Source organism: Heterocephalus glaber, unplaced genomic scaffold (genome assembly GCF_053883595.1).
Source record: "Heterocephalus glaber isolate CG9 unplaced genomic scaffold, H.glaber_assembly_v1.0 deba00000331, whole genome shotgun sequence".
NCBI classification, from domain to species: domain Eukaryota; kingdom Metazoa; phylum Chordata; class Mammalia; order Rodentia; family Bathyergidae; genus Heterocephalus; species Heterocephalus glaber.
Window position 1 is genome coordinate 14,711,610 of NW_028258142.1, and position 12,710 is coordinate 14,724,319.

The window sequence follows — 12,710 nt, forward strand, 5'->3', positions numbered from 1 at the left end:
TGTGGAGTTTCTGGAATTTTAACAATTATATGCCTATGTGTAGATTATTTCTGATCAAGGCTATTTGGAGTACTATGTGCCTTATTTATAGGTTTGTCAAGTTCTTTTCCCCTGCTTGTGATTTTTTCTGCCATTACTTCTGTGAAGTTTTTTTTAATGTCATCCGCATTCTCTCTTGCTTCTTCTTTGACTCCAATCTGTCTTGTGTTATTCTTCTAGCAGCTGCTGGATTGCTTTCTTGTGTTCCCTTACAATTTTGAAGGAATATTTATTTTTCTGGTCATTGATTGCTATCTTATCTACTATATCTGAAATTCTGTCCTCTCATTGGCTCATTCTGCTGTGTAGAATTTCAATGGCGTGTTTAATCTCCTGGAAATCTGTTTGCTTCTGTTTTATGGATTCCATTTGTTTCCTATGTTGGGATTTCATCATGTTCCTCAACTTCTCTCTAGAGTTATTAATCATGTCTTGCATTATGAGCACAATCTCTGCTGTTATCTGAGAAATAATTTCTGATTTCATTTTGTCCAGATCCTCTTTTGTTCCCAGTTCAGGGAGTCCAGGTTGTTGAGTATCAGAGTGTTCCATCTCATTTCCCTTTGGGGTTGCTGTAGGTTATTTGGAAGTTTGGTTTGGAGACTTCTTTATGTGTCTTCTCATTTTGTTGGTGGGTGGGTACTGTTGGTGCCCACATGGCTCACCTCCTCTGGGCTGGGAGTGGTGGAATGGGGGCCCAGAATCCCCTTCCTCTGAGCTGTGAATGGTAGAGCAGTGGCCCAGAAGCTCCTTCCTTTGGGCTGGGAGTGGTGAAAAGGCAGCCCAGCAGCCCCTTCCTTGGGGTTGGGAGCAGAGGAATGCTAGGCCAGAAGCTGCTACCTCTAAGCTGGGAGCAGTACAATGGCCTTAGGTTTCTTTAAATAAAATTTGGTACCTCTCCAAGACAGGGGAGGTGAGCCAATCCCAGAACCCAGGAGGAGGCTCCCCAGCTGCCATTCCACCGCACCTAGGGTAGAAGAGGGCCAGCAGCTCCCTCCCCCCACCCATGGAAATGAGAAGACACATAAACAAGCCTTAAAAGCAGACTTCCAGATCACCTACAGCAACCCCAAAGGGAAATGAGATGGAACACTCTGATACTCAACAACCTGGACTCCCTGAACTGGGAACAAAAGAGGATCTGGACAAAATGAAATCAGAAATTATTTCTCAGATAACAGCAGAGATTGTGCTCATAATGCAAGACATGATTAATAAATCTAGAGAGAAGTTGAGGAACATGATGAAATCCCAACATAGGAAACAAATGGAATCCATAAAGCAGAAGCAAACAGATTTCCAGGAGATTAAACACTCCATTGAAAGTCTACACAGCAGAATGAGCCAATGAGAGGACAGAATTTCAGATATAGTAGATAAGATTGCAATGAGTGAACAGAAAAAGAAATATTCCTTCAAAATTTAAGGGACCACAAGAAATCAATCCAGCAGCTGCTAGGTGATGCAAAGAAGAATAACATAAGACTGATTGGAGTCAACAAGGAAACAGGAGAGAATGTAGATGACATAAATTAACTGTTCACAGAAGTGATGACAGAAAACTTCCCAAGCAGGGAAAAAGAGCTTGACATACAGATAAATGAGGCACATAGTACTCCAACTAGCCTAGATCAAAAAAAATATGCACATAGGCATATAATAGGATTCCAGAAACTGAACAAAATTCTACAAGCAGTTATAGAAAAGAAACAAATTACATACAAAGGAAAGCCCATCAGAATCACAGCACAGTTCTCAATGCAAACCCTCATGGCAAGAAAAGCTTGGAGTGAAGTATTTCAAACCCTAAAGATAAACAGCCTCCAACCAAGATTGATATATCCTGCAAAACTATCTTTTAAAATTGATGGAGAAATGAGATACTTTCATGATAAAGAGCACCTTAGGAACTTCATGAATATCAAATCAGCACTCCAAAAAATTTTAGACAATATCCTAGGAAAATACAATGAGGATCACAACCCCAGGAATCTCAGCAGAATGAATCCATTGGGCGTGACAGATTAAATTCAATTGTGTGAATCTAACAAAAAGAAAATGTCATGACAAGCCTTTTAAAACTTTTAACTTCATCTCTCTAAAGAGTGTATAATTTAATATTATTATTTTACTAATTAGTATTTTTCTGATTCTAGTGCTGCACACCTTTGCTTGGGCTGTACTGGCTATTTATCATCTCCTTGTGTCTACTTTTTAATTGGATTGTCTGTTAATGAGCTGTAAGCGTTCTTTATATATTCTTGTCATAGGTTTTATGTATTGTAAATATGGTCTGTTTAAGGACTACTTTTCATTTTAATGATATCATTTAAAGTTCTAAATTTTGATGGAATCTCATTTATCAATTGTTTTCTTTTATACATCATGTTTTTTGTATCCTAGAAAGTTCTTCCCTACCCTAAATTCCTAAACATTTTCCCTTATAATTTCTTCTTAAAGTTTTATACTTTTAGGCTTTCATATTTAGGTTCATAGATCCTTTCAAGTTATTTTCATGTATGGAAACAAAGGGTTGAGGTTAATTTTTTATATACAGATACCAGGTGTTCTAGTGCCATTTGCTGAAGACACTATCTTTTCCTCTGCTCTTGAATTGAGTTTATATTCTATAAAATATTGATGTTAAATAATCTTTCAAAACTCAGTGGACCATATATCTGTGGTTCCATTTCTAGATTCTCTGTTTTATTCCAATGATCTATATGTCTTTCCTTACACCAACACTGCCTTGATTACTGTAGCTTTAGAGGAAGTCTTAAAATTAGGTACTAAACATCTTCCAACACTGTTTTTTTTTCCTTTTTCTTTTTACTTTTCTAGGTCCTTTGTACTCCTACATAACTTTTACATTTCAATATCCTATTCTTCATTTATAGCAAGTGTACATAGACCTGAATTTTTATATATACCTTGTGTTTTCTAATCCTGTTAAATTCAAATACAAGCTCTAGGGGCTTCTAGAGATTTCTTAATATTTTCTCTGTAGATGATCATTTCATCTACATATAAAGATTTTGCTTCTACCTTGCCAATTCTATCCTAATTGTGTCATTTTATTGCCAGAATATTTTGGTTTAAGCCTATATTTCAAAGTCTAATGGACAGATGAAGAGTAAGCATATCTTCCCTTGTTCCCCACATTAGGGAGAAAACATTGTATCTTCTCCATTCATATAAGACATTTTTGCTGGAAGTACGGAGTACAGGCCTTTTATCTGTTGAGAAGGTTCTGTTCTACTTCTGGCCTCCTGATAGCTTTTACCATGAACAGCTGTAGAATTTAGTCCAATACTTTTTCTCCAACTAGTGACAGGATCATATGGCTTTTTACTTTCCTCTGTTAAAATGATGACTTTTGGGGGTGGATCTTCCAGTGCTGAACCAACCCTGCCATCCCTATAATAAAACCACTTTATACATACTGCCAGATCTTACTTCCAATAGTTTGTTTTGTTAAACAAATTTCTATCTATGCTCATACTTTTTTCTTCTTTTATCTTTATTCAGTTTTAGGATTAGCACAAAGTTGATTTCCTAAAATGAGGGCAGAAGTGTTCCTTCTTTTTTCTGCGTTAAATGTCTGATATAATTTATTAGTTACAATGCATATGAGCCTGTTGTTTTCATATAGGTAGGTTTTCAAGCTAGGAATATACTTTCTTTAATAGGTGCTATTCAAATTTTATATTTCTTCCAGAGTTGTTTCATTAATTTGTCTTCCAAGATACTTCTTAGAAGTTGACGAATTTACTGCCAAACAGATTTTTGTAATATGCTTTCTATATCTTTTTAAATTCTATAAAATCTTTGGTAATGTCTCCTAGATCTTGATATTGTAAGTTTTCAAATGTATAGTTGATATTGTGTAATAGGAAGAAAAGCTCTAAAGTGGCAGGGGAAGTGGGAGGGGTAGGGGAAAGAAGGGAAAAGAAAAAATATGAGAAAAGGAAAAAAGTGGAAACAAAGTATTTGCAAATAGGGAAGGGTGGAGGGGGTGAAGGGAGGTCAAGGCAAGGGGAAGTAAAATAAGAACCAAGAGACTCATGTAATGGTACAAGATCCCAATGATGAATGTAACTGTATTTTATACCTAAAATGTATCAATAAAATTAACAGGAGAAAATAAATTTAAAAATAAATAAAAGTTTGGGCAGTTTTCAGGTGTCATTCTTTGCCTCCTTGTAACTTAGTTCTACTGAATTTCTGATGGACTGGAATCAGAGTCCATGCTCCCTCTGATCAGACTTTCTGTGCCCTAGACTGAACTCACCTTGGACTGTTTACTATAATGCCTATGCATACCTTCTCCAAATATTAGTTTCAGGATAGTTAGCTGTTTTATGTAGCAGGGTTTGGTGCTTTGAAGTAGTCTTCCAAGACATAGAAATGAAAGGTGCAAGAACCAAAAGTAAACTGACGCTGTCAAGCCTATTGCGTTTTATTTGTTTTTTGAAATTTTATTAGTACATATTTACAGTGCATAGTTTACCTTCATTGTGGGGAGTTGTTACATGTAAATAACACATTTTAATTATTTTTTTCTTTATTTTCCCCTCCTTTTCCTGGTCCCTTTCTCTTTGCAAAAGATCGATCTCCCACATTCATGGAGAGAAACATTACACTATCCCTCTTAGTGACAGAAGTCTCAAAAATATATTATTGTCATTTTAACACATTAGAGTTGGCCCTCTGGCTACAAATTGCATCCTTTTTGCATGGAAAGTAAACTCAGTAACTGAAGACTGCCAAAAGTCTCATGTTACATCTTTGATTTAAAGATCAAGATCTTGTAATGCTAATAGTTTCTTGGTACTAATGAGACTCTTTGGGTTCAATTTGTCAAGTATACTCAAATACTCTCAAACAATCTATTATAATAAATCAAGATATGCTTTAATTTAGAAGCTTTTAATTTTTAAAATTCTGTGTTGGGAGCAATGCTACATAATTCTAGGGATAAATCATTTGGTTAGCCTAGTTCTCTTGCCTACAGCCCAGCTACAGAATAACTCCAGTTTGGCCTCCGGTCACAACTGAGACTTCAGTGATCCAGTGATGCTGTGATTCTCCAGGACAAGAAACATCCTGGGAGAACAAACATCTGCTCAGTTCCTCATTGTTCTTGGACTGATTAACATCTCGTTTACCGGAGATGTACTGAACTCTCTGCAAGCCTTCCGTTACACCTTGTTTATCCCAATGTGAACTATTGAACTCTCTGCAAGTCATTTGTTACATTTGTTTCTCCGGATGTACTGAATAAAAGGTGTGGTAAGCTGGGGGCTTTGTCTTTGCTGCCCAGAGCAGCACTCATCAGAACCAAAGCTCAGCTTCTTCTCGGTCTCATTTTTCTACCTTTCCTGTAATTCGCTGTGTGCTGCCGTGGCTTGCAGGAGACCAGGACTAACTGCAGAGGTTCTGGTAATGTCCCCTTCCCCTGTCCCCTACATTTGGTGCCCAACGTGGATGTGAATCGGATCCAGGGGTGAACTCACCTGTGAGACAAACTTGGAGTAAGAGAGACAGCACACGGATCTCCCAGGACGATTTCCGGACTAGGACGAGGGACACCAGTGGTAAGTGTGTCCAGCTGGGGGTAATTTTCTATCTTTGCTGAGTTATAACTATGGGTCAGTCTCTGTCCACAGAACAGCGTAACTTTGCCAAATTACTTAAGTTGCTGTTAAAGCAAGCTGTGTACCCAGTACCTAAGGGTGCTGTGAAGATTTGTTAAAAGACATGCAAATGTATGTCCCATCTTTTCCCCAGGAAGGGACAGCTTAACTTAATATCATGAGAACGTGTAGGTACCGCTCTCTGTGAGGCCTGGCAAAGGGGTAATTGCCTCTCCCCTGACCGCTCCCCACTTGGGCCTTAGTCCACTGAGGTCAGAGTTGCTAGCCATTATATTTGTGATTGAAAACTTCCCTCCCCAACCTCTTAATATTTTAAATGATTCCTCTTATACAGTTTGGTTGACTCAAAGACTAAGGAGCAATGGTCTACTCTACCTTAGAACCTAAATTATTAAACTTGTTTTTAAGATTACAAAAGGCCATATGTCAAAAAATTCCTCCTGCCTTAATAACGTGGGGGAGAGGTTTCGCCTGTGCCCTAACAGATAATGAAAAAAATCTTGTGGCTGCCCTCCTGGAATGTGAGACCGTGGGTCACGCTGGTGGAACCGCCAACATCTCACAGAATCAATGATAGCACCCTGGCTGAAAGCGATGAGCCAGCTGCACCTCAGGGACCCACCTCACCAGCGACAACCAACAAATCCATGGCAGGGTCCAGGACTGAGATGATGCCCCCAGAGGAATGATAATTATAGATTTATGGTAAAAAATTTATAAAGGTGGGGGACAACTTCAAAATGCTCCTTTTATATTTACAGGTATAAAAGCGCTTTCATTCCTTCTGATTATAATCTCGAGATCTCTGTTAATTGACTATTCCAAAGTTTTTGACCAGTCATACAATTATAAATCTAATAATCATAAAAAGGATATTACGATTCAATTTGGCTAAATATATTTGCTTGCACTCTGATTTTGTAAATTGTCTTATATGTTTGTCTGTTGTCTGTTTGTCTGTTTGTACAGTTGAGCTCAATTTTTTTTTTCTCTTTTTCTTTTCACCTTTTGAAAAAAAAAATTTTTTAAAAGATATTCACCTATTGTTAAATTCGCTTACAGGTAAATGTTACTAAATTAAAGGCATGCCTTCCTTCCCAGGTTGCTAACTGATCAAAGTGCCACTGAGATTTATTTTATAAAAGTAATGTATATTGTCACCTACATGCAATAATCAAATTGCAATAAGCAGTTGTAAAATAGGAAGATATATATATTCTTATTCTTTGTTTGTCAAAATAGAGACTGTGGGTACTCTCTTTGGTGAATAAACAAGTGGCCACCCAGAAAATAATTATTCTGGTCTTAATTCACTAAAGGGACCCCCTAGTAATTTTTATAATCTTATGGGAGACACACCACAACAAATATTGTCTCAATGTGTTATTATAAATTGATTACATTGGTTATCATTGAAGTTTAAATTCTAAATATGCTATAAATTGATTACATTGGTTATCATTGATGTTTAAGCGCTAAAAATGTGATTGTAAAATGTTTACATTGGTTACGTTCTGAATATGTTATTGTAATATGTCCACATTGGTCATCTTCAAAAGCTTAATTTCTGTGTCATAAACAAGAGTGTTATTAGAAAGATGGTTTTGGTACCAAACCACAGTGAAGAAAATAAGGTTTTATGTAACTATGATATTTATTACTGCTCCTTTTCTGGTGTACAAAATGTATTCATGCCCTCTAATTGTATGGGTCTTCTAACATTGTTTATGGTAATAACCTTTTGATTCAGGTATTTGCCCTTCTCTTATGCTCCAGCCACCTATGAAAATAGGCACACTTGTAGGTTGATATATTTTCCTTAGATGATGTCCTATAAAAAGATAGCTACTCAGGGATCCAACCACAGCAGCAACTGTCATTGGCAATAATAACAGTTTAACTATATTTTTATTCCAAAATGCTTATCTCCAGGTAAAATTATAACAGTTGAGTTCACTACTCCTCTTACAATGCTAATGTTATTGATCTTCTCTTCTGGGTGTTCAACAACCAAAGTTTAGAGACCAAAACTGAAGAGGTATTTGGGCTAAGAAGGCAGCCAATATTTTGGCCCTGGCCCTCCAAGGTCAACAACAATAACAAAAATATCCAGGACATGAGGGAACCATCTCTGAGATCCTGCATTTTTGGTGAGTCATCCAACCTCCTGAGCAGGGAGGTTGCTGAACACCAAAACAGTAAAGATCCAACAAAAAGTGTGCCAAAGGAATGTCACCTGGAGGAAAAAAATCTCCCATGCTTTCGCAGGAAGCAACATGGTCAAGCAAGGCCGTGACATATCCTGATGGGTGACACTGACAGAGGAGCTAAGAGGCTCTATGCGTGGTTCCAAGACAGTGCCTGTGGAGACTTAATTGACCTTGTTAGATAACAAGAGATTGATTTTATTTAATATAGGTTTCACCGTAACTTGATCTTAAACACCCAGTAGAAAAGTATAACTAAAGACAATAGTTATTTGAGTTCAACGAAAGTTTTAAGTTTTTAAACCCAATGTTTAAAAACAAATTGTTAGATTTTTTAATCCTTTTTCAGCCCCAATTAAGAAAAATTATGCTTATTATAGACAGCTGAGCCAGTCAAACTATAAATCCTCACACTACATAGGGACAAGCCATTGTTGGGTGTGCTTGCTTTTCAATAAAACTCCTTCACATAAAACAAAAAGAAAGGGAGATATGTTGGGAGCAATGCTACATAATTCTAGGGATAAATCATTTGGTTAGCCTAGTTCTCTTGCCTACAGCCCAGCTACAGAATAATTCCAGTTTGGCCTCTGGTCACAACTGAGACTTCAGTGATCCAGTGATGCTGTGATTCTCCAGGACAAGAAACATCCTGGGAGAACAAACATCTGCTCAGTTCCTTATTGTTCTTGGACTGATTAACATCTTGTTTACCGGAGATGTACTGAACTCTCTGCAAGCCTTCCGTTACACCTTGTTTATCCCAATGTGAACTATTGAACTCTCTGCAAGTCATTTGTTACATTTGTTTCTCCGGATGTACTGAATAAAAGGTGTGGTAAGCTGGGGGCTTTGTCTTTGCTGCCCAGAGCAGCACTCATCAGAACCAAAGCTCAGCTTCTTCTCGGTCTCATTTTTCTACCTTTCCTGTAATTCGCTGTGTGCTGCCGTGGCTCTCAGGAGACCAGGACTAACTGCAGAGGTTCTGGTAATGTCCCCTTCCCCTGTCCCCTACAATTCTGATTGCTCAACATATACCTCTTCTCTCATTTTACAGCCCTGCTTATGATACTTGTTATCAGCAGGAGACCCAAAGGCTGCACACCTTCCCTCCTTCCCATTCTTGTAATGAATAAACACTGGACATCTTTGGTGTTCTTTGTCTTTGCTGTTCAGAGAAGATCAGATCAGCCAAAGACCCAACTTCACTGAAGTCTCTGTCTCTGTGTCTTTATTCTCTCTCTCTTTTCTATCTCATGGATGTCATACTGGCTCATAGGAGATCGAGACCCATGGCTGGGGATTTTGATAATCCCTCTTATAGTTTCAGATTTACTCCCATGATAGTAGATAAAATATTCTATTATAGGATGGCTACTGCACATTTAAATTACCTTTTGTTTCTATCATAGTGTAAGTCCAGGCTGTATCTGTTTAATTAAGCATCATGTCTACCATATTCCTGGGGACTGGTTAGGTGTAAGTACTTATGCCTTAATTAAATGTGTTTGACACAGTCAATATGAAATCTAACAATGCTGAGAAATTAATTATAATATCTACTCTATTAATTTATTTATGTTTTAAAGATGTAACTAAGCTTTGGAAGACATTCAAATTTTTAAGATTTATAAGTCAGATATGAAGTTTCCTCTAAATACAAATACAAGAAAATAGTTTATAAGAAATATTATTTGTTTTTTTTAACAAGTCTTAATTAATCTAAGCTTATGTTTTCTAAAACAAGCCTTATCCAAAGAAACAAATGAGTGCCTTTTCTGCTTCAGAATTTCTTTGTAAGAGAGGCTTAGGCTCATTAATCAATTGTGAAGAAAAACTAGGCTGCTTTGAAACTTTGCTTTCAAATTAAGCCCTTTTTAAAGGTCTTATGTTATATATTTCTGTTACTATTGGCATAAACTGATAGAAGTTATGGAAGGGCATCCTAAATAAAAATGGAAAACCAAACAAAACAAAAATATTGGCAGTACACTATTGTTTTAACTCTTGGGTATATAAAATACAAGCAATGGCAGAATTATGCCATGAAGTGAGCATAATATGCACCTTGTGGTTAGAATTTCTGCATTTTTATATGGCTAGAAGCATAGTTATTCAAATAATTCAAGTCTCAATTATTTTTTGATAACATATGCATGAACATGTATAAAAATTCTACTCCAATCATAGACCCTGCTTTGTGCCCTTATTTCTTACAAAAAGCCCAGGAAGAAGGTAAAAACAAGAGTGCTATTGGACTTTATAAATGATAATTAGTATCATCTGTTCCTTAACAATTATGCATTTTTGTGTTTAAAGGCTACTATGATTTAATAATATTGAGGGCAGAATTAAATATCTTTTAAAAACATTTAGGTATGCAAATTTGAGGTATGGCCAAGAGCTCGAACAGATGTTTAAAATTCTAGCTGAATCTGTTTGTTCATTCTAAATATGTGTACATAATGTATTGTGTGTGTGCCATTTTATCAAGCATATTTGCATGTAAATGTATGTATGGCCCTGATTCTGCCATCTTTAATCATGCAAAACTACCAGTGGCTTCTGGTGGAATTAGAGACATATCAGTTGGGGCACAATTAGCCCACAGAGAAGATCTTAAAATAGCTAGAGCAACTGTGTCTGTATTAGTTACTTTTGTCTTTGTTGAAACAAAACACTTGACACTCACAAGTAAAAGGAGAAAAGATTTATTTTAGCTCACAGTTTGTCAAGGTTTCAGCCCATAATTGCTTGGCTCCAAGGCAGAGGGGCATCACAGAGGAGAAACAACTCATGGTATGGCAGACAGAGGCAGCAAGCAGGAGCAGCAGCAAGCCTGCCTTTCCTATCTCACTTTATATTCCATCCAGCATACAAACCATCCAGGGTAGGACTTGTATTATCTACACCCATTATCCCAGTATTATACCTTTAATCCACATTCTCACACCATAAATTCAGCTACCTGTGAAAAGCTCCACCTATGAGTGCATGAGGCTTTGGGGAAATATCTAGCCACAAGACATACCAGTGTCTGCTGACAATAGATATGCAGTTATAAAGCAATGCTTATAGTCAAAGATTGACAAGAACTTCATAAGCCTAAACAGAAGATTTATAAGGGAACCTCTGAGGTATGATATTAATGTAAAATTAATAGAAACTTCAGTTCTTTCTGTTGATTAGTGTCATGTTAATATTTTCAACCTATTTGTATCTATTTTTAGCATAAATTTCTCTTGTTCTTCTCTTGTTACATATACCTCATACATATAACTCCCACACATCTCTATTAGTGATTTACTTAATACGAGGAACCCTGACTTAGAGTCCATCAAAGTACTCAGATAATTTCTACTGACATAGGTATATAGTGCTTATAGAAAATAAACTAATGCATTTTTAAGCTATTTTTTCCTTATAGTTCAACACAATTTTTACTATGGTAGGTTAAATTTTTCTGAGTTTCAATAAACATTTTGATGTTTAGTTAATCTGTACTGTTTAGTAAAAATTTTAAAGTGGATCTCTCTTTATTTGACAGATTCAATTGTTTAATAAAAATAACTTAGCAATTTCTGTTTGCTGGATATTTTTATTGAGGAACATCTCAATGTATTTCACAATAAATCCCTTTCATATATCTATATTAACATCTATATAAATGTTTTGATTTTGTATCTATGGAGAACCTTGACTAATATAACATTAAAGCAATTCTTTCTCCTGAAGATTATTTAAATATAAAAAGCTCTACTAAATGAATAACTCTTTCACTAAGATAAAATCAACAATAAAATTAAACAGCAGGAAAAGGTACAAACACTGCAAGTAGAAACTTGTAAGCTTTGTCCAAAATAAGTTCCCAAAGAATGGTATATTCTTAAATTTATATGTTAGAAGATACATTTGGAATATTTCCTACTTGTATGTAATAGTAGACTGCTAAGTGTGTGGAAAATTCATGAGACTTTTTATTGAAAGTTACTATTAAGAATAAATATTTAAAATTTCTACACTAGGATATTTAAAACAGGTTACATATTATATCTACTTACTCTGTCTAAAAATCTGTGTATATTTTCCCAAAATGTGTCAATCTAACCTACACAGCTCTTATCCTACTACAGTATAAAAAGTTCAAAAACGATGAATAGAGATAGTATAGAAAGTACTTAAAGCAGACCAATGGCTTCATAAGACTCTTGAAATTATATTGTGCACATAGGATAAGAAATACTATTTATTGGGGCTGAGGATTTAGCTCAGTGGTTTTGCCACCTGCTGCACAAGTGCAAGGACCCGAGTTCGATCCCCAGTACCTGAAAAAAAAAAAGAAAAAAAAAGAAATACTATTCATTTGGCAAATCTTTTAGCGTAAGGAAGAGTATGTTTGCATTAAAATCAATGTTAATTAAAAACACCTCTGAAGTGCTTCTAGGAGTCATGTTTAATATTATTTTATTTCTGACAATTGAATAATACAATTACATCTAATAACAACAGTATAATATATTTAATTTTAACTAACTAGTAGTATACTACTGAAATTTTTTGAGACTAATTCTATCACAGATATATTAAGAGGCTAAAGTAGTACAAAACAGTTATTTTGGTTAAGAAAATTATTTTCTCATTCATTCATATAGATGAAAGATTAATATGCCTATCCATCATAGAATTACACAATGATGTGATAATACTAGAGAATATATTATAATGTATATTATATTGCATACATAATATATAGTTATATATATACTAAATATCATACTTGAGAATATATGTATGATAGATTTATTTC

General features: G+C 35.7%; 1 long non-coding RNA gene across 5 annotated transcripts in view; it reads left to right on the forward strand.

The window, feature by feature from the left end:
- The first annotated feature begins 5,182 nt into the window (after positions 1-5,182).
- LOC101708257 (uncharacterized) overlaps positions 5,183-12,710 on the forward strand; it is an 82,614-nt gene continuing 75,086 nt past the window's right edge. For 4 of the 5 annotated variants that reach the window (XR_015443167.1, XR_015443169.1, XR_015443168.1 and 1 more), the window contains exon 1: positions 5,183-8,891. This is a non-coding gene — a long non-coding RNA (uncharacterized LOC101708257). The remainder of the gene's footprint in view (positions 8,892-12,710) is intronic. The other variant, XR_015443170.1, reaches the window with a different exon arrangement.